The 25125-nt window shown below is 38.1% G+C and overlaps 1 protein-coding gene and 1 long non-coding RNA gene across 6 annotated transcripts in view; one reads left to right on the forward strand and one right to left on the reverse strand.

Moving 5' to 3' along the window:
* Positions 1–233: 233 nt before the first annotated feature.
* LOC129145470 (uncharacterized) lies at positions 234–6058 on the reverse strand. Of its 2 annotated transcripts, none has more exons than XR_008551057.1 (3): positions 5934–6058; positions 4630–4768; positions 234–4055 (listed from the first exon to the last, which is right to left on the reverse strand). It is a non-coding gene; the product is annotated as an uncharacterized LOC129145470 (long non-coding RNA). The 2 variants fall into 2 exon arrangements; XR_008551058.1 differs by lacking the exon at positions 5934–6058 and adding an exon at positions 5607–5923.
* Positions 6059–6111: 53 nt separating this feature from the next.
* The window catches only part of TBCEL (tubulin folding cofactor E like), a 57391-nt gene continuing 38377 nt past the window's right edge, over positions 6112–25125 (forward strand). Inside the window, exon 1 of one of the 4 annotated variants that reach the window (XM_037505466.2) lies at positions 6112–6189. The gene's annotated coding sequence lies outside the window, so the exon portion shown is untranslated. Of the gene's footprint in view, positions 6326–25125 lie in introns of all 4 variants that reach the window. The other 3 variants (XM_054693155.1, XM_037505465.2, XM_054693154.1) reach the window with 3 other exon arrangements.

Here is a 25125-nt window from a genome sequence, read left to right on the forward strand (position 1 = left end):
AATTTGATCAGGTTGCTTATATCAAACAATGAACTTAACAACTGTGGTATAGACAATTCTAAAGGTCTATTTTAGGAAAGAAGAAATTAGAGAAAGAACAGTAAGTTATACCCAATAAGAACAGAAGGAAAGAAATAATAAGAATAAAAGTAGAAAATAATGAAACAGTCAAAATTGTAAGACAGATTCAACAAAACAATCAATTCTTTCATACAAACAAAATTGGTGAGATTAATCAAGGAATAAGACATGACATACATTCTCATGATCTAGAATAAAATGAGATGTTACTCCAAATCTAGCTCTGACAAAGGATATTACAAACAACTTTATTTGAAAATTTATATGGAGTCAATTCCTAGAAAAATACAACCTACTAAAATTGACAAAAGGAGAAATTTGAATAGTGCTGTAATTATGAAATAAATGGGTGAAATAAACTTTAAATTTTCCATATAGAAACCTCCAGCTCAAAATGGCTTCATTGGAGAACTCAAACAATCATCTAAAGAATTAATACTGCCAATATTATGCAACACTTTGTGGAGAATGGAAAAAGAGAGCACATTTTTCAACTAATGATATGAGATTAATAAGACAGAACAACTCAACAAAAAAGGATTCAGACTCTATGAAAGAAAATATCAATTGGCCAATAAACATGTGAAACTCTACTTAACCTCCTAATCATCAAGGAAATGCAAATTAAACCAAAATAAGATATTATTACAGAACCATCAGAATGGCTAAAATTAAAATGACTTATAGTACCAAGTGTTGACAAAGATGTAGAACAATTGTAACTCTTATACACAGCACTCATGAATGTAAATTAGCACAATCATTTTGGCAAGCTGATAGTATTATCTAAAGCTGTACTGTTCATATATAGCAGTTAATAATCAACATTTGCTTATTGAGCATTTGAACTATAACTATTGCTATAAATGTAAAATATACATTAAATTTTGAAGATTTAATATTTTTTTAAAAATGTAAATATCTAATCAATTATTTTCATATTGATAGCATGTTGAACTGATAATATTTTAGATTTATGGGTTAATAAACTATATTATTAACATTCATTTCACTTTTAAAACCTTTCTTAATTTGGTTACTAGAACATTTTAAATTCCACATGAGACTTCCACTGTATTTCTGATGAACAGTACTGATCTAAAGCAATGATCCATTCATTTTACTCTTCAGGATATTGCCAACAAAAATGTGTATGGATGTTCACTAAAAGTCAAACACAAGAATATTCATAGTGCTGTTATGCATAATTAATAGTAAAAAAAAACTGGAAACCACTCAAATGTCTTTCAAGAGTGGAGTGAATAAATTGCAGTGTGATTATAAGTGAAGTACTATTTAGCAACAAAAATAAATGAACTATAGCTATTTACAACAACAAGGAGGACTTTCACAGTGTTGTGAAAAAGCATTACATTTTATTCCATTTATGTTAAAGTTTAAAAATGGGGAAGTTAGATACATATTAGATACATATTAGAAGTCAGAATAGTTGTTACCTTTGGAGAGAATGGCTGGGAGGAGATTTTAGAAAACTGACAATCTATACTAGGGGTAGGGTGGTGGTTACATGGATTTTTGCTTTGTGAGAACTAATTGAGCTGTACATTTATGTACATTATAATTGTGCAGTTTTCTGTAAGTTTGTTATTCTTCACTACCACCATCACCAACACAATAACAAAACAGAAGGATTAGTGAAACTCACACTAATTTGTTGCAAATTATTTTAATAAATGGAAGACCCTCTTGATAATAAAACTTCTTGTGATTGATCTAACGATGTAAATTGCAGAAAAGCAAATTAAGAGTTTTTTTAAATATTGCTAAGTAAGGAAATCCTGATACTTTCTAAATAGTTCCAGGTATAAAATTAATATCTCTCCGCCATTTGCTTGGATACTCACTTGCCCTGACTGTGCATTTCCTGGAAAAAGTGTCAATAATGTGACAAAAATAAAATCTAGAATCTCAGAATTGCAAAACTGAAAGTGGTAATGTGGCTTAAATTTTTTTGAGTTGTGATTTCTTTGTGAATCTGATGGAATCTATGACACTTTCAATCAAAAATACATACACACGGGCTTCCCTAAGTGCAAGGAACACTTCCACTATAAAATGAACCTATGTTGAATTAAGGGACAAATAAATATCTGGCTGAAACTTCATATTAGAACTGTATCCCATCCCTATAGGTTATTAGGAACTCAGATTCTGGTGCAGACTGACTTAAAAATGAATCCAACCTCTGCCATTTACTGCCTGTATATTGCTGAGTGCATAACTTAACCTGAATCTCTCTTGGTGAATCTGATGGTACCAAACATACTTCAAAAGATCTTTGTGGGAATTAAATATATTAAGCAGTGTCTGGCACATAGAAAGTAGCTAGCTATGACTGATGTCATAGCATACGCAATCCTGGATGAAAAACTTGAGGAACACAGACTTAGAATCTTAGAATCTGTCTGGTTAACCAGTCCAACAGACCCAGGAACTATTTATACATTGTTCTAATAGATTCTGCTTTTGCTTAACCTCCCAATCACAGGCAACTCACTAGAACCAACTAAAGAAGTTCCAATTTTTCCAAAAGTTCTTTCTCCTTAGGTTGAAACATACAAGATTGCTCTTCATAGGCTGAAATAATTGAAATATCAACAAATTCTAATCAAATCACCCAAAATTAGCCTCTTATATCCTTTCAATTTAGTTTAACATCCACTCTCTCCTTCTCTATGACAGTACTTTAGAGATAACAGGGAATCAGAGGTGACAATGCCTAGCTCCTGTCTTCATTGAGGCTTATATGCTTGTTAAGGAGATACTAAGAATAAGTAATTATGTGTAACTTTCAGTCTCAAGCACTGGAAGAAGAATGTGTCAAGCAAAGGGTTTAGCAGAGCCTGTTTCCACAGATCATATAATGAGGACTTGGTTGTTGAGAGCAGCACTGCCCAACTGAACTTTATGTGATGGTGAAAATATTCCATATCTGTACTTTGAAATATGCCAGTCACCAGTCACATATGGCTACTATGCCCTAAAATGTCACTAGTGTCATAGGATTCAAGAAATGTAATTTTTTTTTTTAGCTTTCGAAAATGAGAAAACGGTTTATTGTCACAGGACAGTTATCTCGGACTGTGCTCCCTCTGACAGTTTTTCCCACTGAGAAACAGCTTGTTTGGACAATCGCAGACATTCAATAAAGAAGAACACGGAAGGCCATTTCTAAATACTTTCTAACACCAGAAATGAAAAGCATTGGGGTGCAGTGGGGGGAGCACATATTTACATCTGGAAAGTGGCAAAAAGCAAGAGCTGCCGGTTCCCCCTTCACCAAGACTGAGCATCCAGCCCCCACGGGATGGACTGGGAAGCCAGGCAAGTGTCCAAAGCCCCAGGGCCCAGAGCAGGCTTCTGAGGGACAGAGAGCTCATGGGACTTGACCAGTTTCACTAATCCAGGGAAAGCTCTGACTCCTGCTCCCAGGGACAGCCTCCATTTGAACTGGTGATGGGAGCTCAATCACCAACATATAATAATGGTGACCTTGAAGAAACATAACATGGAGAACGAGGAACATCAGGAGCCCCCACTGCCACCAATTTCTTCTCACAGCTTTCGTGGGCCCCCCTCCAACAAATCTCTTAAAACACAGCATCCTGCCAGGTAAAGGTTAATACCGGCCCCGAGGGACTGTCCTGGAGGAGGGCCGACACGGCTTCAAGTGTGTTGTGGCAGGTCTTCAACTCCTCGTTCTAAGCTCTGATCTGCAGATTTCAAGATTACACTACAGCATGATACTTCCCCCTCACGAAACCATAGCTTCGTGGAAAGGATTAATATAGCATTTGTGCCAAATTATTTAAAGATATGTGACTCGCGAGCAAAACATTATCATCAGCTGATCCATGAAGAGAAAGTCGCTCCACGCCCGACAGAAGCCTCCAGAAGACAGTGTCTCGTCTGCGGTGCCCACCAGGCGTCTACAGTTAGGCAACTTCAAATATCTGCGATCAAAGCAATGTAATTTTAATTTAACTTCATTTAATTCATTTAAATCTAAATAGCCATACCTGCCTAGTGGCTATGGATTGAACAGAGCAGTTACAACATCACAGGAGACAGGAGCAAGAAATGGGGCTGGAGAAGTTAGCAGGGTCCATCATCCAAAGTCTTGAGGAGAATGTTAACAATTAAGAGCCGCTGAGAGTGTCAGTAGGATTTTGAACTCCAGGCAATAACATGATCAGGTATGAGTTTTAGAAAGATAATTCTGGCTGTCTTGTGTAGATATAGGAAATGGGTGGAGACATTGATCTTGATTTTAAGAGTTTATAAGGAGAGCAATGATACAAAAAGTAAAGTGATTCAAGAATACCTTGAAACAATGAAGTCTATAACTAATCACACTCAGTCACACATAACACTCATGTTTTCACATACATTAGACACAATATTTGTTAACCATAATTATCCACATATCTTGCGTTTTTTACTAATTGCTCATAAGACATCTAGCTTCCTCACGGGCATCAGAGCTCACAGGTGAGTCTATTAACAAAGAATCCATGAAGCACCCACCTTGTTCTTCCTCCTCTCTGTAAATTTTATTCTGTTCTTATGGTCCTGTCCACTGAGGCCACTTTTGATGGTGACCATGTCAGTCATCCTGATGCTCTCAAAGTCATTAATGCTGAGGTAACCCAGAGGTGCTGATTCTCTGCAGAGGAGGAGGAAGAGGAAACCTGGCAACCTAAGCCACCCCACAAGCCTCACCCTCCCCTTTATCCCCAAAGTATTTTTCTTAACCAGTTATTTTTTTCACCTCTCTCCCCTCCTCTAAGTACTACCTATGGGGTAAGACAAAACAAAACAAAACAGAATGAGAGCAATCCCTAGGAACTGATGGTGATAAACTACCAGAATATATATAATATATTATATAATATACAATATTATATATTATATACAATATATTATATTAACATTATATAATATAATTTTATATTATATATACTATAAAATATAATATAGACACATATATATTGTGTGTGTGTGTGCAGGTACATCACACCCCTTCACGTGCTACCTGATACACACTATATGAAAACACACACACCTTATGCACATAGACTTTAATTCCTAGCACTTCTGCTAACATAACCATATAAGGCTGAAACCTCCTCAGCCTAATGTGACTAGTGAAGCATCAGCCTAAGCATCAGCCCTATTCCATGTATGTTCCCACAAAAGAAATCAACAAAGAAGTGTATAAACAGTCACGACCCATCACAGTCAGATATAATGTATATGGAGCTACAGTAAGAGAATAGCAGGTGTGAAGTGCATGGACTTTGGTGCCAAGACCTTTGGATTCAAATATGAGCCTGATTATTTTTACTAACTGGATGATCTTAGACGATCACTTAACCTTTGTCAACCTCAGTTTTCTGTTCTATAAAATATCTGCTTTGGAAAGTCTGTAAAAATCAGAAATGGCATATATACGATGCCTGATATCCAGAAAGGTCTCAATAGAGAGAAGCTGCTATTACTACCTTGGTGTCGGGACATGAACACTCAGGATGCCACAGGTCCTGCAAAGGGAAGGCAGAATAAAGGCCAGAACGCTCCCACATCCGGATGCAAAGCACTCGGATGGTTTTAAATTACAGCCTAGAGTCTACCTACTGATTACCCTGAAGCCAGAGACAGGAAGTGACTCCATAAGTCCACACAGCAAGTGAGTGAGAACCAGGACAAAATTTCAGGTAAGTCTGGAAAGGTCCAACCTAGTGGTCTTTTCGGCAAAGGCAGTGGCCTCTCAGCTGCCAGGCTCTGCCCTGCCGAGCCCCTGCTTCGCTCTGATGGACCCTCCTCTGTACCTGGGCGTGTCCCCTCCCATGACTGGCAAAAGGGAAAAGCGCAGAGGTGAGCTTCCAGTGACCGTCGGGCTGGACCCACATCCCGTCGTCATGGCAACCCCGGTTAGCCTAGGAGGACCGGCGGCTCTGGCGCCCCCGCCCACTCACGCAGCGGACGTGACACGTGCGACGGGGTCACGTGTTGTTGTTGGGCCGCGAGAGCTGCTTCCGGGTCAATGGAGGACACTGGGCTCCGGCGGCCGGAGTGGGGGACGAGGTGAAGCGGAGCCGGGCCGGGCCGGCCGGGACCAGGCCGGAGGCCGAGCGGCGGCGACGCCGGTGGCCGGGAGGGGGGAGGAGAGGCGCCGCCCGAGGAGCCGCCGCAGCAGCTCCCCCGCCTCCCGGGCTGAGGGGTGAGTGGAGCCCGGGCCTGCCGGCTCCGCCGGGCTCTCGAGGCCCAAGGCGCTCCCCTCCGGGGCCGAGCGCCGCTCCTGCGGGGGCGCAGTGTGGGGAAGGGCGGGGAGGACCTCGGAGCGGGTTGGAGCCTGCCCGGGAGAAGGGGAGGGACGGGAGACAGGGCTGGGGCTGGAGGGCGGCCGGGGCCTGGGCTGGGGCGGAGCGGGGTAGGCCCTGGGCCAGGGTGGGGAGTACTGTCCATGGTGGAGGAGGGAAGGGGGTGCTGAGTCGTTGGGAGAGTCCTGCCTTCTCTCTGGGCCCAGGGGCGGCGGTGGAGGGGGTGATGGGAAGATGCTTCCTGGTTGGCAGGAGATGGGAGGCGAGTCTGGGGCTGCTGAGGAAATAGGACATTTGTCTCTGAACCACTGAACCAAAAACGAAAAAAAAAAAAAAAATGACAAGGTGGGGTGGTGGTCGGGAAAGGAGCCAGTGGGCATTAGGCCTGCCCCTTCCAGGCACTGCTAAAAGCATGTGGTAATTTAAAAAGGACTTTTGTGACGATCTCTACGCCAACTCAGGAGATGCTGAGGAATGAGATTGGATAAACATGGGGCCTGGGAGGAGGTTATCCTGTCCTGGGATCTGTGTGGAGCTTCATATTCTGATGAGTATAGAATTCTGGTTCCTCTCCTAGGACGATATCCTGGGAATTGGTAAAGAGAGGAGATTTAATACTGTCTTCTCTTGATTCTAGAAGTTGTAGTTAAGAAAAGTTTCTTGGAAGAGTTCTGTTTACAGTCGCTGGAGGAAGGAGGGGCCCTACTCTGAAGGTTGCTAAGCTACAAAGGAGCTTGTAGGCAATGCCTGGGACTGTTGTTTGGGAAAGTTAGCAATCCTTTCAGGTCCAAATAATGGTTTAGCTGAAGGCTGCCCCAGATCTTTTTATGTTGCTCTGGAGTTCTTGAATTGGTTTCCAGAAGCTTATGAGCAAAAAGATTACTGTACTTGTAGGTGCTAGGGACTAATGGAAACATCCAGCCCTTGGGTCCTTTAGGCTTTAGATCTAGACTTCCAGGTCTAGCTTTCAAACTAGGTAGCTTTATTATTATTTTTAAAATGACCTCCATAGTAGTACATTTTACATCATGATCTGGTACATACCTGCATGGGGAGGAAAAGTACAAGGCAATATTTACCCTTATTACATGTCCTGCATTTTGATCATTTCTACTCTATTCCATTCTCTTTCACTAAAACATGCTGACTAAAATTCACTAAATTGATTTATGGGTCACAGCTTGCAGTTTGTAAAGTACTATCTCCAAGGCACTTTTCTTTCCCTGTAGTGTCCCCATGTTGTATGCTTCTAGAGAGCAAGGATGGTTGTAAGAAAATGGATGCTTAAGGGGTGGAGGGGAAGAACCAACCAGATGCAGTTGACTGCTTCAGTTGTTTATGTATTTATAATATGTAGCATATGTAGTGTCTTCTAAAGTACCTTAATCTTGATGTTTGATATCTAATATTGCCTGATCGTATTTTGACATTTTTGAAATGCGTTTTTTAATTTTCTACATCCTTTGCTGTGGATAATTCCATTTAGTGATTTATCCTCATAAGGAAGTTAAGGTAATTTGATGTTTCAGTGTCGTAAAGATACATTGATTTGTTTTTCTGCTATTTAAAAAAGTCTGATGCTGAAACCTAAACTTGTTACTCCAGTAATTATTATCTGGTCTACTTTTTGATGCATTAGTACATATTTTAACTTACTCATCAACTTAACTTTGACCTAACATCTTAATTGCCCCCATGAAAATGATATTTCCATCATAAAAGAGTTGATGTCCTTAGATGAGTAGTATCATAATATATGTTAATGAGAGTTGGTGAACGAAGTGAGAGGTCTGCATGTGTTACTCTATTTAAAACCCTCTTTTAAAGTCGTAGCTCAGCCTATTGCTACAGGATGTTGAGTGTCAAATGATGTGGTGTGATGTCAGTAAGTAAATTTATAGGATATGTATTTAAGACCAGTTTATAGTAGTGCTCATTTTTGTTGGCGATGCATTCATATTATCTGAATACGGCAATTCAGCAGCCAAGATATGAGGAAGAGAATTACTCAAGTTAAACTTAATCTGTGGGGCCCCATGATTGCTATTTCATGAAAGCATTCTTACATCTTCAAAGTTTGTGCTTTACAAAATATGTCTTTCTTAATATTTGTGACTGTATCCTGTCTGTTGATAAGAGGAGGCTATGTTGGCCTAGATCAGCCATCTTTTCAAATTATATTTTGATCAGGTAAATGTTTGTTTTAAAATATTTAGCTTTAAAGGATGTTTAAAAGTTTTCTTTTCATGGTAGGTATTTGGAATGTTAATGAAGATTCTCATTAATTTTATTTTCTGGGAAGCATGTGTACCTGTCAATAAAAATTTGTGGCGAACCTATCCTGAGTGATTGTGTATGCTTTTTTTGTTTCACTTCTTTTCTTGAACCTGAGACTGTTGAATGTCTGCCTATAGCAGGCTCTTTGCCCTCTTCTAATTTTTTGCTTCCAGACTGCTGTGGGTTTGGAAATGAAATACTTAACATTTGTTAGAATTTTGTATAAAATGAGATTGTGTAACTCTGAATAACCTTTCATTTCATTCAAATACATGGACACATATGTAGAAATACATTTTTTTTCTTAACATATGAGCTATGTGACATGTAGTTTGGCTACTCAGAGGTCTTTTTACTGACTTGGTTTAGACCTTGGCTGTGTTTTTTATTTTTTGTTGTTGTTGCTTATTTAATGAAGTATAACTGATCTGTATTTTGTTACTTTCAGGTGTACAGCATAACAATTTAACCTTTGTATACAGTCTGAAGTGATCACCACAATAAACATTTTCCATTCATCCTTAGCAGTTTTTCAAATTACTGTATTATATTGTCTATGGACCCCATGCTATACACCACATTCCTGTGACTTGTTTATTCCATAAATGGAAATTTGTGCCTTTCTATCTCCTTCACCCATTTCACCCATCCCCAAGCCTTCTCCCTCCTGATATGCAGCAATCTGTTCTCTGTATCTATAAGATTGGTTTTGTTTTGTTTGGTTATTTGTTTAGTTTTTGAGATTTCACATAGAAGTGAAATCGTAACAGTGTTTGTCCTTATCTATCTTATTTCACTTAAAATAATACCCTCAAGGTCATGTATGTTATTACAAATGACAGATTGTATTCTTTTTTAATATTATTCATGTGAGAGAGAGAGAAAGAGAGATCCTTTATCCATTAATCTATCAATGAATACTTAGGTTGTTTCCATAGCTTGGCTATTGTGAATAATATTGCAGTGAACATAGGGGTGCCTATATCTTTTTGAATTAGTGTTTTCATTTTCTTGGAAAACACCCAGTAGTAGAATTGCTGGATCATATGGTAGCTCTATTTTTAATTTTTTAAAGGAAACTCCATAATATTTTCTATAGTGACTGTAAAAACTTGCATCCCCACCAACATTGCATAAGGATTCCCTTTTCTCTACATTCTTGCCAACACCTGTTAAGTGTGTGTGTGTGTGTGTGTGATGATAGCCATTTTGACAGGTGTGAAGTTGGTAGTTGTGATTTGCATTTCTGTGATTACTAGTGATGTTGAACATCTTTTCATGTGCCTGTCGACCATCTGTATGTTTTTGGAAAAAATTGTCTATTCTTATCCTCTGCCCATTTTTCAATGTTTGTTTCTTTGTTATTGAATTGTATGAGTTCTTTATTTTGGTTATTAACCCTTATTGGATATATGATTTGCAAATATTCTATTCAGTAGGCTGCCTTTTTTCTTTGTTGATGATTTCTATCATTGTGCAGAAACTTTAGTTTGATGTCCCATTTGTTTACGCTTGCTTTTGTTTCTCATGCCTTTGGAATCAGATACCAAAAAATCATAACAGTCAAGGAACTTACTGCCTGTGTTTTCTTCTAGGAGTTTTATGGTTTCAGTTCTTATAACCAGGTCGTTAATCTATTTTAAGTTCATTTTTGTGTATGGTGTGAGGTAGTTGTCCAGTTTCATCCTTTTGCATGTGGCTATCCAGTTTTCACAGCACCTTCCACTGAAAAGTCTGCTTTATCCCCATTCTTGTCTGCTGTATGTTTTAAATAAGCTATAATCTATATCTTCACATTTTGGGGGCCAAGTAAGCTGTGTAAGAAGTTCTAAAGAGTAATGTGAAATTGGGATGCAGTTTGAAGAGTGCACCTTAAAGAATGCATTCTTAAAGAATAAAGAAATCATTTAGCTTGATTGTTGCCTTTGCCCTACATGCAATTACTAAGATTTACCATTTCTCCCTTTTTCATCTTTTCTTCTATCCTATTTTGACTTTTATTTCTTTGAGATTAGAATGCAACAGCCTAACTATCTTCTTTGTCTGTTATTCATGTTCTGCTTGATCTTGCATAGCATTGTCAGAATACACTTCCAAAGAATATTGCTATGATTTATCATTTTTCTCCTCAAAAGCCATTACTTGCTTCCTAGCATAATATGGTCTTTATATCTAAAGCCCATACCATTTAGGTTGAATTGAGGGCCTTTTACAGCCTTTACTTTTTCTCTAACATTGCTGTTTCAGACATAATTGCAGATCCTCTGTTCCTGCTTTGTACATGACATTATTCTTGAAAGTCTGCAGGAAATGTTTTCTCTTTATGAAATTCCACTCATCATTTTATTACAAATGACCCCTCTTCTTGAAGTCTTTCTTGTACTTTTCCTATATTGTTTGTGAACCTTGTTCTTACCCTTGTAGATTACAAACTACAAGATAGGAGATTCAAATATCTTCAGGTCTCTAGGACACCTAGCACAACATTAATAAATGTCTAGTTCAGGGACCAAATGAATCAGAATTGACTGAATTTAGGATAAAAATTGTATATCTCTGAATTCTACCCTGAACATACTGAACCAGAATTTCTGATGAAGCCCAGGAATCTGTCGATAGACCATGAAGTTTGAGAGTCACTCATCTAGCATGATGCTTTGAATTATAATAGATATGCACATACAATTTTTGAGCAGATGATATGAATAAACTTAGCAATATCACTTCAGCAAATTGGTTTAATTTTAAGTTGTTGCAGTCAAGCAGCCTAGATTTGAATCCTGCCTTTTTCATTCACTAGCCATTTAACCTTACCCTCGGTTTGCTTTCATTTTCTCATCGGCAAAATGGTGTTAATAATTGTGCCTCTCCTATGGGTGAATATTGAATGAGATAACACATGTACAGTAACAGTATAAGGCATCTAGTAAGCTGAAAAGATTTTATCTGCTGTTGTCATAAATGATGATCAGCGTGCCAGCCATGTTCCTCACGTCAATGAAATAGGGTGAGAGTAGGTTTCATTATTAATAACCAAATTGCTCATGGTTTCAAGAATTCAGGTTTACAATTTTTTTTTCCATTTTAGACTTAACAGTGACCCTTCTGGTATTTAAAGTCATAAAGATATTTTGCTTTCTTAAAAGGATTGGTATCAGATTTTTTTTTTAAGATTGATTTATTTATGCACACAAGAGCTGGGGTACAGGCCAGAGATGCGGGAGTGAGAGGGTCTGCCAGAGACAGAGTGGGAACTGAACAGGCAGATTTACCAAAGTACACTGCTGAGGGGAGCAGTGGGCGAGACAGGAGAGGTCTGTTACGCCATGTGGGTTGCTCCCTGGCTGGCGGGGGATCCAACTGGTGCTGCAGAGGCTGCAGATTGCTTCATAGTGCGGTGCTTAACCCCTTGAGCCACCAGGGAGGCCCAAGTATCAGATTTTTTAAAAAAAATCTCCTTCCCTCCTTGCCCCCCTGCCTTTCCCCATTGCCTGCAGATTAAAAAACAAACTTTTGCACAGAATCTAAGCCTCAAACCAGCTCATACCAGCCTATCTTCACCTTGCAACCCTCCACTCACATACGGCACAGCAGCACGCTGTGTTTCTCCTGTCACTTGTGCCTTACACATGTTCGCCCCCTTTCTTTTCATCCATGGAATTCCTATGGCTGTCTTTTAAACTCGGTTACCTTTGTGGCCAGTCTTAGAAAAGGGTCACTCCATCAGTATTCTCAAACTTATTTGTTGAAAAAGGATTACTTGTGGCATATATTCTATAAGGTTAATACTTTTCTAGTGGTTTTCAAATTTTTTAATTTTCATTGGTGTACTTGGTTTTCATCTCACTATCAGGTGATAATACTTAGTTTTTTCACAGTAAATTCACTTCTGTTCATCTAACAAATTCAGGAGCCAGACACTGCTCCATCTAACACTGAACAAGACTGATGGATCCCTGATCTTGTGAGACTTGTGTTCTGGTAGAGAGGGCCCCCAAAACAAGCACTAAACTCACAGATGGCGTTGAGTGCAGTAAAGAATGAAAGGGTAAGTGGTGAGTGAGTGAAGGTGGCAGTTGTGCTATTTTTTTAATTTTTTTTTTTTTAAGATTTATTTATACAAGAACTGGGGTACAGGCCAGATGCACGGGAGGGTAAGAGGATTCGCTAGAGACAGAGTGGGGAACAGAACAGGCAGACTGATGAAATACACTGCTGAGGGGAGCAGCGGGCGAGACAGGAGAGGTCTGCTGTGCCACGTGGCCAGCCGGCCAGCCGGGATCGAACCCACACTGAAGAGGCTGCGGATAGCTTCACAGTGCAGCGCTCAACCACCTGCGCCACCAGGGAGGCCCAGTTGTGCTATTTTTAATGGGGTGGTCAGGGGCAGCCTCATTGAAAATAGAATATTTGTGATTAAATTTATTGATGACCTAAATGCTGAGAAGAAGCCTGCTAAACCAAGAGACAGGAAAAGGGCATTCTTGTGAATACAATGACAGGGGCGATCAGCTTGATGGTAGGAAGAAACTAGCTGGCTAGGAAAAGTTTGGAAGGAAGTAAGGTGAGAGAGATGAGTGGAGATAGATTAAATGAAGCCCTGAAAACTATGATAAGGAGATTAGATTTTATTCTAAGTGAGAAGGGAAGGCATTGGAGAGTTTAAAAGAAGCTATGACTTACATTTTGAAAAGTTCTCTTGGCTGCTTTGTAGGGAATGAAATGATAGAGGCCAGGGAGGAGGCTGTTGCAGCAGTCTTAGTGAGAGGTTGACGGAGACCAGAGTAAAGTAATGGAGATGAACAGAACTGGGGTGTTTTAAAGGTTCTGTTAATAGGTCTCACTGATTAATTACATCGGGCTGTAAGAGAAAGAATTTAAGTACAACTCCAGAGGTAGGGACTGATGGAGGAGGAGCAGGGAATCAAGTGTTTTTTTTGTTTTTTGTTTTTTTTTTTTTGTCCTCCTGTGCTCCTCTCCCTGATTGCACACCATTACCCTTGAGGGATACCACCATTCCAAGCTTTGTGTTTATTGTTCTCTGACTTTTCTTTTACAGATTTTACCATGTTTATGTGTGAGTGTAGCTGGTGTGATGATTCAAATCTTGTATAAGTGGAATTACACTGTGTATATTCTTAGGATTATTTTACTCATTCAAAATTGTTTTTAAGTCATGTTGATGAGGAGGCAGGCATAACAAGTTATCAATTGTTAATTTCCGTCGTGTAACATTTCATTTTATGAATGTAATGCAGTTTATCCAACTGCTTGCTCTTAGATGTAAGGGGCCTTTTTTATCTCCAGGATTTTTGTAATTTCAAATACTGTTGATACCGGAATTGTCAGGCCTAGTCTCCCAGACAGGAACAGACCCCAGGCTGCAGGGGCAGCGCTGAGCCCCAGCCACTAGACCACCACGGGTTGGTGTCTCACGAAGCCGCAGCAGGAACTTCGCAGACGCTCAGGCAAGCAAGCGAGAAGAGGCAGGTTTGTTTAGAGAAAGAAAAAGTTTATTGAGGAGAAAAGGAACAGAAATAAAGTGGGACTCCCAGGCCAGGAAACCAGGCCAGGGAGGGGCAAGGAAGCCAAAGTGGAGTCATGTCTCAGGGAATATGTAACTCCTTTCCCTCATTAGTCTGAAGCTCCACCAGTCTCTTTGTGATTGGTTAGTTCTCGGCTGTCTCACTTAATCTGCTACTGAGTGGGGGATCTTCACATTCCTTATCTAACAGGTTTGTCTTTCCCCATTTGTTGCACCTTCCCCCTTGTTTGATAAATTTATCTTTATGGCCCAGTCTCCCAGATGAGCACCCCTGCATTTTAGGGAAGAGAAAGTTAAACATTGGCTATTGAAGAAAAACAGGCTGGCGGCCACTGGTGCTGACCCCTTCTCATCTCCCCCTTGCATAAATATCCCTGCTCTCTGACAAAGGGGCGGATGGTGGTCTACCAGACATGAGTCTGCTGCCCTCCTAATTTGTCCATAAATTAAACCACTCTCCATTTCCCCAAACTCTATCTCCCTTTATCACCTGAGGGAAACCAAGGCCAGCGTTAACAATGTTGTCCTTGGTCCTGGGATGTTTGTTTTTCCCAGTGGAATTAGTTACATTCCTCTAGTTGTCCTTATCTCTGAAGCCTTCCTAAACTCTTCAGAGGTCCCTTCCTGCGATGTCCCTAAAACTGCCCAATTACCCTAATTTGCCCTATGTCTCACTGTTATTGTGGATATTGTACTTGTCTCTTGATGCATATACAAGTTCCTGTGGAATTGACATTGAGGAGTAGAAGCTGTGGATCACAGGATAAGTACCTCTTCAGTTTCACTAGACCAGTGCTGATTAACCTGTCACCTGTTTCCCTAGGTATTTGTATTCCTGCTAGCAATGTTAGAGTTCTTCCACACTGAGACATAAGATGTGATTAATTTTTGCAAGTATGACCAAGGAAGTGCAAGGTGAATCTTGAGACATTCTGAAAGATCGGGCTAGCAGGATGGGGAAGAACATTCCAGGCACAGGAAATCATAGACTATGACAAGTGCAAGAGACCTAAAACATGGACTACTAAGTAGTATTGTTAAAACCTCAAGTACATGTGGTGGGGAGTGGCGTTTTGTTATTTTATGGAGAATGACACTATAGTTTTGTCTCTGAGTATTATTAAATACCTTTTACATATATTTATTAGTCATTAGAATTTTATCTTCAGTTAAATACTGTGCATGTCTTTTGTCCATTTTTTTATTGGACTGCTTGCCTTTTCTTTTTTCTTTTTAGTATGTTGTCATATTATTTACATGTGGAACAAGTAAATTTTTTTTTTTTTTCAGTTTCTGACTTGCCTTCTTTACATTTTAGATATTTTTGAACATTTTTTTTTTTGTTTTCCTTGTCAGCTTTTTCTTTATGGGTTCTTCTTATGTTTGTTGATGAAATATTTCCCCAAATCAGAATCTTAAAGCTCTTTTATTAGAAAAAAGTAATTATTTTCTTCTCAAAGGGATGAAGTTTGCCATCTTCATTTTATCTGGAGTTGAGTTTTTTATGTTTTTCTCAGGTTGATTCTTGTCCTGGAACCAGTTATTAAATAGTTTGACCTTTTCCAAATGATCTCGTTGCCACTTCCTGCCTTATTTATATGGCCCTATTTTGGGGCTCTCTTTTCTATTCCATTCATTGATCTATTCCTCTCCTCCCCCCCACCCCGAGATGTTTCTTTTAACAAAGGGCAGTCAATTCCTATTATTCATAATACTTAAGTCAGGTTGCCATGAACACTGAATTAATGGATAGGGAATATTGCTCCTAGGGAAATACAGGGCCAGCCTGCCAGCTCTGGGTACATTTTCATTAGCTGATCAAACTTGTTTTACATACACTTCTATTTGAAGATACCTTATTCAATATATGTTGTTGATGCATTAACATTGAATACGCATGAAGAGAACTGTAGTTCCTGCCAAAATGAATCTTATCTAACACACACTGTCTCCGTACAGCACATCACATCCTTGTGCTTAGAAGCATAATACAATGCTCTAAGGCCACACCTGAGGGCCATTTATAGTAGTGACACCACCAGTGAGAAAGCACAAAAACATGAAAGTCTTGACATTAAATATATTGTGAAAAGAACACTGTTTACGGTATGAGAGTTGAAACAAGAAGGCAGATAGTGCTGCCTTTTTCTGTCTCAGCTGAAAAAAATGCAACTTTGGTGACTCAGTTTTTGTTGCTCTGCAACTATCTACAGATGACTGAAAATACCTCAAGTATTTGGGAGTTACAAATAAATTTTACTGAGTAGGCGAATTTACAAATAATGAATTTGCTAATGAGGCTAGACTACTATGACACCTGGGGAGAGACAGTTTTTCAGAAAACTGTTAACTTTAGCACTTCCCCGCTCATGCTTACATTTATCTTTATAACATTTTATGTTTGAAATGATTGCAATGAATCTCTCAAATGCTAAGCTCTGACTGGCAGATGCCAATATCACAATAACAGGCCTGGCCTATTTCACTTCAAGGTTCATCCTTGTTGTAGCTGGTGTCAGAATTTCTTTTCAAAGTAAAATAATATCCCATTGTGTGTGTATGTGTGTACATATATGGTATGTGTATGTATATGTGTGTATGCCACATTTTACTTAACCATTCATCTGTCTATGGATATTTGAATATTTGTTTCCATCTTTTAGCTATTGTGAATAATGCTGCTGTGAGCATTGGTATCTCTCTAAGTCTCTTATTTCAATTCTTTTGGACGATACCCTGAAGTGAGTGTTGAATCATGTGATAATTCCTATGTTTAATTTTTTGAAAAATTGCCACACTGTTTTCCATAGCACCAGTACCATTTTACATTCTCACCAGCCATGCTTATGTGTATTCATCTTTAGTTATTAAACTGCCTATTGTGAAGTATGGCATTAAATTATTAACTCACATAGACCAAAAAGTATATAATGGATATAAAAATATATGCAGTATTAAATCTGTTGTTTGTAGTTTTGCAGAAGAATTTAGCTAGGTAAAAATGTTTTTGACTTTGTAATTGATTTGTGGCGCTGTCATCTCTTCTCTTATTTTGGAATCCCTATGGAGAGTTAGACATATTATGTATTTCAGTGGTAGCTTTGAAGCATTTTTGTTACTAAGTACTCTGGATCTCTAAATTTGTTCATATTTTATAAAATACATTTGATGCACACAATCAGAAGTGATCGGAAAATGCATTAACACATTTACTCAGTGCCAATTATGTGGAAAGTGCCAGTCCTTGCTAGATACAAAGAAATATGATATGGTCCTCATCCCTAAGAGCTGTATAGTCTAAGGACACAAGACATAATCACATGAAAATCTCACCACTGTGCTTGAATTATATAATAATGTTGTAATAATTAGAGTAATGGTATATAGGACAAAAATGAAAACATGTCATGTTAATAATTGATTAATTGCCCACTGATTATTTTGATGGTAGTTACCATGAACTCCACTCAAAGGAAACATCATTTTGTCAGGAGATGTCTGAAAAGGCTTCATCTCTGAAGTATATTCTGAGTAGGATGTTGAAGGACACACACAATTTTGACAGGTGGATAGAGGAGAGAGGATGCCTTGCAGTTTAGAAGGAATGGCATTATACATGTCAGTCATTTTTGCTGCTTGAATTAACTGACATTAATTAGAATATTGGTCTGGTTTAGACTCTATCAAGAAATTGGATCAAGTCTATTTCACAAAAATTGCATGTTAAGTCCTGCGGCCCTATATTCATGCTACCATGTTTACTGGGTGGTGATGATAGTAGTAATAGGGGTAGTAGTAACAGAAGTTATAGCAAGGTGATATTTATTAAATGCTTTCTATGTGCTACTGTGCTATGTACTTTTTATTCATATTTTCTTCATTCTTCAGTACCCTATACACTAAAATTAGGGGCTGTCACCTCTTTTCACAGGTGAGGCAATGGAGACTTAATCAACCAAAATAACTATTTGCCCACACTGACACAGATTGCAGTCAGTCGTGATTTATTTCCAGGTAGTTTGGTTCTAGAACTAGCACTTGCGACCAGATAATACCATTATAGCACTAAATGTGGAAAAGGCTAGTGATTTTTTTTTAACCACTTGTAAACTTAGCGGCCTCTCTGTGTGACTGATGTTTAACATTCTGGCAAATGAAGGCTGTTTATTAGCTGGAGTTATGAACTAATGGTCTGTTCCTAATGAGGTCTTGTTTTACATGGATAGCTTCTGTAGGTGCTCACACGTAGAGATAACGGGGGTACTTTCTGTAAAGAGCCTTAAGTATACTTAAACTTGTATAGTCATAGCTGAAAGTTGGCATGAATATAAAAATTTCTTCTGATGAAACCTATTCTAGTCTAGAATCATTCATTCATTGCTTTTTGTTAGGAAAGAGAAATGGAGAATAAATTTCCCCCTTTGGTGCCTGGAGCTATCAGTACTGTTGCTTACTTTTTAGTTTCTTTGATGTGGTCACAAGAGTTATCTGGCTGTATGGTTTTCATATGTTTTAATAAGTTGTATTACTATGATTTGAGTGTGCTGCCTTATACTGTTGACATCATATATTCCTTTTCAGTAAAGGCAGCGTGACTTGAAAGATTAGGGTTGCAGAAAGTATGACTTAGCATGCCTGTCGGGCCACAGAAACCTGAGCAAGTCACCTCAATTTTGGGTCCTGCAAATAGAGATAAGTGTCGGTTTGGAGGGTGGTTGTGGAAAATTATTAGGCTTTAAAAGGATTGTTAATCTCAGTGTGGGAACACTTAACTTTTGGGGAACATGGATTCCAGAGTACGTATATCTACTACTGAACTTTGAGTAAGTGCAATATTGAAGCCTTGAGATTTTCCCAAATCAAATCTGGACCATTTATGAAGATAGAGGTAAATGCAAATTTGTTTGTGAAGGGGTTGGGGGTCTGGCATGTGAGGATAGCTTAGAAGCTGTTGTAGTAAAAGATGTAGTAATTGTTTAATGTTTTTTGTTCTGATTGCTGAAAAATGTATGAAAAGTGCCTTTTTGTTTTTCAGAATGCCTAATTTAATAAGGATATAGGCAATTGGTTTAAGCCAACGTTTCTAGATAGGGAGAAGCTATGGAAATCAAGAAAGAAGTGCTTTAAAATATTCATGCAAAGAGGTGCTTCAGTCTAAGCAACAGTATTTTCTTTTTTCCTCTCAAATACTTTCTCATCAAAATCATGCAGTTCTTGCGCTAGTGCGTTTGGATTGTCTATTTCAAGTGCTGTGTTTAGATATAATAAATTACCAGCTTGAGAGGTAGTCGTGTTTGCTAAGGTGCAGTTGTAGATGAGAAAACTTTGTCTAATATCAAATGTGCCTCATATGTGGTATAGTTCCTTAGAAGTAAATATCGACAGCTCTGAGACAGTATTCACATGGAACCACAGTCTTAGACATCTTCAGTGCCATTAGTATAATGAAATAGAGAAAATGGGGTCATTATTTTAATATCTTTGGAGTTTTTAAGGAGAAAGCATAGTGCTATGATAAGCTAGAGCGTGGCAATGCCCTATTAATAGCATAAATCAAGGAATGACCAGGAATTTACAGTCACATTCATTTGGTAATGTTGGGTTGTTATTTAAATCTTCCACCAAGAAAAGTCAATATGCTGCATTACTACCTTTGGGTGTAGTTTGGTAGGCAGTTGAAAAAGAAGCTGAGGAAGGAGTAGGGTAGTTCATAGCAGGGTGTGAAATCATGGTGGCTGGTGTGTTGTGATAATGGACTTATCAGCTACACTCATGTTTTGTACTTGGAATGCTTAGAGTAAATTTATAAACTGGTGAACGATAATTTTACAGAATAGTTCTGAAAGTTTATTAGAATTAGTTTATTTTCCTTATTTCTTATACAAAGAGGGCATCTGCTTCAATATATTACACAGTACTCAGGGAAGGTAAGCTGCAAATACATATACTTTATGATAAAAGAAATTAGAAGTGCCATACAGAATGTGACTGTCTAGCCTAATTATATTGATTGGACAATGTCCCTGAAGTGTTTTTATAGGTGATGTAGCTGTCATTCATGTCTTGAGCCACGAAAGCTTGTTAATGGAACACTCAGCAAACCTTGAAAATGATTATGTAGATTTATATTCGCTTGCATAAAAGTTTTTCATAAGCTATTTAGCAAAAAGGCAACTTAGAAAACTATATATCTAAAAGTAATTTAATCTTTGTGCAGAAAATACATATCTACATAGTATAGTCTGGAAAAAATAACACACCATAACGTGCATCCTTAGGCTTAATCTACTCACTAAATCTGTTGAACAAAGCTTCTTAGTATGCATGTGGCTCTAAATATGCTTCAGATGTGAAAGCTTTGGGTATCACTTATTTACATGCTTAGCTTAGTTATAAAAAGGGAAACTACATCTCCATGGTGGGGTTACTAAGTTTTTGTTTTGTTTTGTTTTTAATGCTTATTTTCAATGGAAATTTTAGAAATTCAAAGTATCTCTTGTATTTTAAAAAAACAATTAGGGGAAAAGTTTATTGATAGATCTTTACTGATCCATTTATGTAATGTTTTCTGTAGGGAAAAATGTGTAGCACACAGATATACTTTCACAGAGTAATTATGATTTGCTGAGGTGTACTTGCTAGGATCAGAAGGATTTAGAAAATAAAGGAAAGTCCAGCTACCTGAAATGTCCAAGAATCTGGCAGGATTTGGGTACAGTAGGGATCTCTCAGAAAAGGAAGCTTTCTGGGCATGAGGTTAGGAATCCACAAAATAGGAATTAAATGGGCTTTTCATAGAAGAACCCGAACCTTAGAAAAATTGATAAAGTTAATAATCCTAAGAGATTCTTTGAAGCTCTCCAGAGTTTCCTCCTCAGACTTACTTTTTTTGGTTGCTTACCTCTTTCATGTCTCCTGTCTCACCCCCCAATTCAGTTATAAATTTATTTTACATTTAAATTTATTTAAATATTTAATTTATAAAAGCTGTCTATCATCTGTCTTTGTCTTTTTAAAAAAAGAACAAGATACAACTCTTTTTGGATACTTGGTTTTTCTTCATCAGCTATTGGATCTTTCCTGCTTTGCCTTCTCAAAGCATGGTTTTCAGTGTCATATTAAGTTCTTTAACTCCTTATATTATGGTTTCTGTCCCCTTGACTGGTACTGAAATTGTGTCCCTTAAGGTGAACACACTCTTGATTGTATAATCTTTAGAGATTTTAAAATTCTCATTATTTTTGACCTCTTGATATTTCAGTAAAGGTCAGTAATCCCCATCATTGCACTGTATTCATAGTGATCTATCAATTTTTTCTTTTATCTCTGTAGGATAAAGTTGAACCTGTGCAAGGTTGATCAAAATCTCCTGCCTCCTCTCCACTCCCCACCACATGTACTTGAGGTTTTAACAATACTACTTAGTAGTCCATGTTTTAGGTCTCTTGCACTTGTCATAGTCTATGATTTCCTGTGCCTGGAATGTTCTTCCCCATCCTGCTAGCCCGATCTTTCAGAATGTCTCAAGATTCACCTTGCACTTCCTTGATCATACTTGCAAAAATTAATCACATCTTATGTCTCAGTTCACTATTGCCTGTGACTTCAGGAATGTGTTATCTTCATGTATTGCTTTTTAGAGGGTGATTGCCCTGATGATAGCGCTTGGATTTGATTCATTCTAATTTTCTTTTCATGCTTAGCATAGTGCTTGGCATAGATTCAGTAGCTGGCTTGTATTTGTCAAATCAAAGAAGGTAAGACTGTAAGCTTTGTGAGGACACACATTTTATGACTATGTGAATGGGCAAATAAGCCTAACTGGAACCCTTTATAAGGTGCCAGAAGGAGATAGCAGAGAAAACTAAATATATTTGTTGTCTCCATTTTTTTTTATTTTTTATTTTTGTAAATTAAGCAGGTGGTAAAGAGATTTTTATTCTTAAATTGTCTGGTGAATAAAACCAGCACCTTTGTGGAGAAAAGTGACTAGAAGGCAATGTTATGTGACCGAAGGATCCTATAGGTGAAGTTGCAGAGCCATTGGATAAAATATATGTTTAACCTAACTTTTGTTTTAAAATATTTGGTAGGAAAATAATGGCAGGTAACTTTTATTAGAGTGTAGTTTTTCTCCCCTTCTTTAATAAATAGATAAGACTGGTTAGTTGTATAGAAATGGGTTCATGTCAGATGACTCAAAATAATTTTAAGCTACTTGAGAGTATCCCTCTTCATTATGTGCTGTGAAAACTCTTCCTGGAGATTTAGCTTCATCCTAAGTTAATTCGTATTTTGAAATATTGTGATTTATTTTTTTAGAATTGTAAATCAGTTCACAGCTATTTACTCGTCCAGTAACTTGAATTCTGTAGGATAAACTTTCCGATGCTGAAAACACCTCTTTTTTCTTTGCTAGTCTCTACAGTCAGAGGTGACAGGGATGCCTGAAGCTTATCCTCAGGCTTCTGGCTTTGTAGCTTCCTCTCTTAGAGCAGTTATGGCTCTAGAGTCCCAATAGTTTGGCTATAATTTGGGTAGTTTGGATGAAATATTTTGGTAACTTTATTAGCACATTTAGTTTGGCTAGCAGAGGAAGTGACAGGCCTGAGGGTGCTTCTATGGGGGGGGGGGAAGGACTAGGGTCAAAATAAGGGGGGGTGCAATTGTATGGGGAATATAACCAAAATGAAAATGCATACATTGTGCAAAGATGAAAAATGATGTAAGAATTATATAAAATAAAATATTTAAAAAAAATAAAAATAGAGTGTTTAGTCCCTTGTACTCTTCCCTCCCCAGTTTTGATCCCTCTCCCTCCTCCTCCCCAGCAGAATGTCCCTGGTTTATATTGATGGTGCACAGGTGGATTGGTGGTGGGATTTTTTTTAATGATTTATTTTTATTTATTTATGCATACAAGAACTGGGGTGCAGACCAGAGGTGCGGGGCCATGAGAGGATTCACCAGAGACAGAGTGGGGAGCAGAACAGGCAGACTGACTGAAATACACTGCTGAGGGGAGCAGGGGGGAGACAGGAGAGGTCTGCTGCGCCATGTGGGTTGCTCCCTGGCCTGGGATCATCTCAAGCCTCAGTGGCTGGAGATTGCTGGAGATTGCTGGAGATTGCTTGATAGGGCTGAGACTTTAACCCCTGTGCCACCAGGAGGCCCTGGTGGTGGAAATTTTATAGGGACTACACCCACCTGAGAGGCGAAAGCAAATATTGTTCAAAAATGAACAGTGATGTAAAATCTATGTAAATAAATACATTTAATAGAGTAATAAAAATAGTTTTAAATTGAGGTCTTACTGCCTTTCATTTTAATTGTAATTAATTCAGTCTCGGGTGTGTGTTGCTCTGCTTTCTTTAAAATTTCCAGTGCTTTTTTTACTAAAGAATCTATTTCTGCTTTGCCATCCATTTTATCTCTTTTCTTTGTCATCTCCCAGTTCTTTAAAATTATTGTTGATATTATATATTCCACATGGCTCAATTTATATTTCTTTTCATAGAAAAATTTGATAATAATGAGGAATTAATAACCCCTTAGGGAAGTTATTAAGTCATTACTAGGTCATTTAAGATGTTTTATACTTGGAAAAGATAATATATAAGAAAAAGATGATGTACACTTTGGTGAGTTCAGGTGATTCATAGTGAACAGTGAAAAAAGAAAATCTTTCTACCTTAGTGCTCATTTCTTTTCTCTAGAGTCAACCATAGGTACTAATTTTATTAATTTCAATTTTATCCACCAAAAAATAACCTGTACGTATATAAGGAGATAAATTTATTTTTATATTATTAAATACTTGGTTTTGGGACTCTATGGGGTAGGAGTTATATTTTTTAAAAGTTGTGAGTGGAGTTAGTAGTACTCACACCTTATGAAGCGTGATACTCTACCATAAAGATTTTTTGTGAAGTAAATAAAGATCTTGCAGAGCAGCATAAGAAAATATTTCTTATGTATCTTCCAGTGCTAGTGGTCAGACATGGTCTATTTTCTGTTTCTAGTTGTGTTGATTTTTATACTAATTTTGATCTCACCCTTTGATTGGGAAAATAAAGAACAAATTGTTTGACAGTAATTGAAGATATTTAGGAGACTGTATGTTCTTTTCTAATATCAATCTGGCAAAAGTGTACTGAGCACCTTCTCCTCCAACTTGTTCTTTATCCTGACTTTATCCAAACATTTTACAAAAGCATAGTATAGTCAGAATTTGAGGCACAGATGAGTTGAGATTTTCACAGTCACCCTCTAGGACTTGATCATGAAACCAGGCTACATTACCCAAGATTCCTGTTCCCTGACTTTTAACCCCAATTTAGAACACTTTCACCAATGCATTAAAACACTGCCAACTGCAGAGATAGTCAGCTATAATTCAATGCCCATTCTTTCCAGAAAGTCATATATTACCCCCTACCCCTCTACCTCCAAAAACCTTTTGAAAGACTCAAGTTAAAGTATTTTTCCATCCTGTATTTCCTCATTTTTTGTTCTGTTTGGTTTTTAGTTTTCCTTTCCCACCTACTGTTCTTCCTCATTCTGCCTCAACAGTTAAGTAGATTTATGTTACTGATACATTTAATGTTCTAATTGGAAGCCCCTGTATGAATGTGTATCCTGTCGCATTCCTGGGAAGCTATTCCAATAGATATCTTGGACGATGACCTGTGAAGGCAACTGGGATTGCTTTTAAATCTTTAGGAAAAAAAAAAGAAGGTGGGTGGGGGTAACTCCAGACTATTGGGAGGAATTGTTAGAACATGGGTATGTGAGGGATCACTTTTTTAAGTTCCCAAGATTCCTTGCTTACTAGGACTTGTTTTGTCTTTAATCTTACCATTCGTCAGTTTGCCTATA

Source organism: Talpa occidentalis, unplaced genomic scaffold (genome assembly GCF_014898055.3).
Source record: "Talpa occidentalis isolate TD23 unplaced genomic scaffold, MPIMG_talOcc4v2.1 talOcc4.12, whole genome shotgun sequence".
NCBI classification, from domain to species: Eukaryota; Metazoa; Chordata; class Mammalia; order Eulipotyphla; family Talpidae; genus Talpa; species Talpa occidentalis.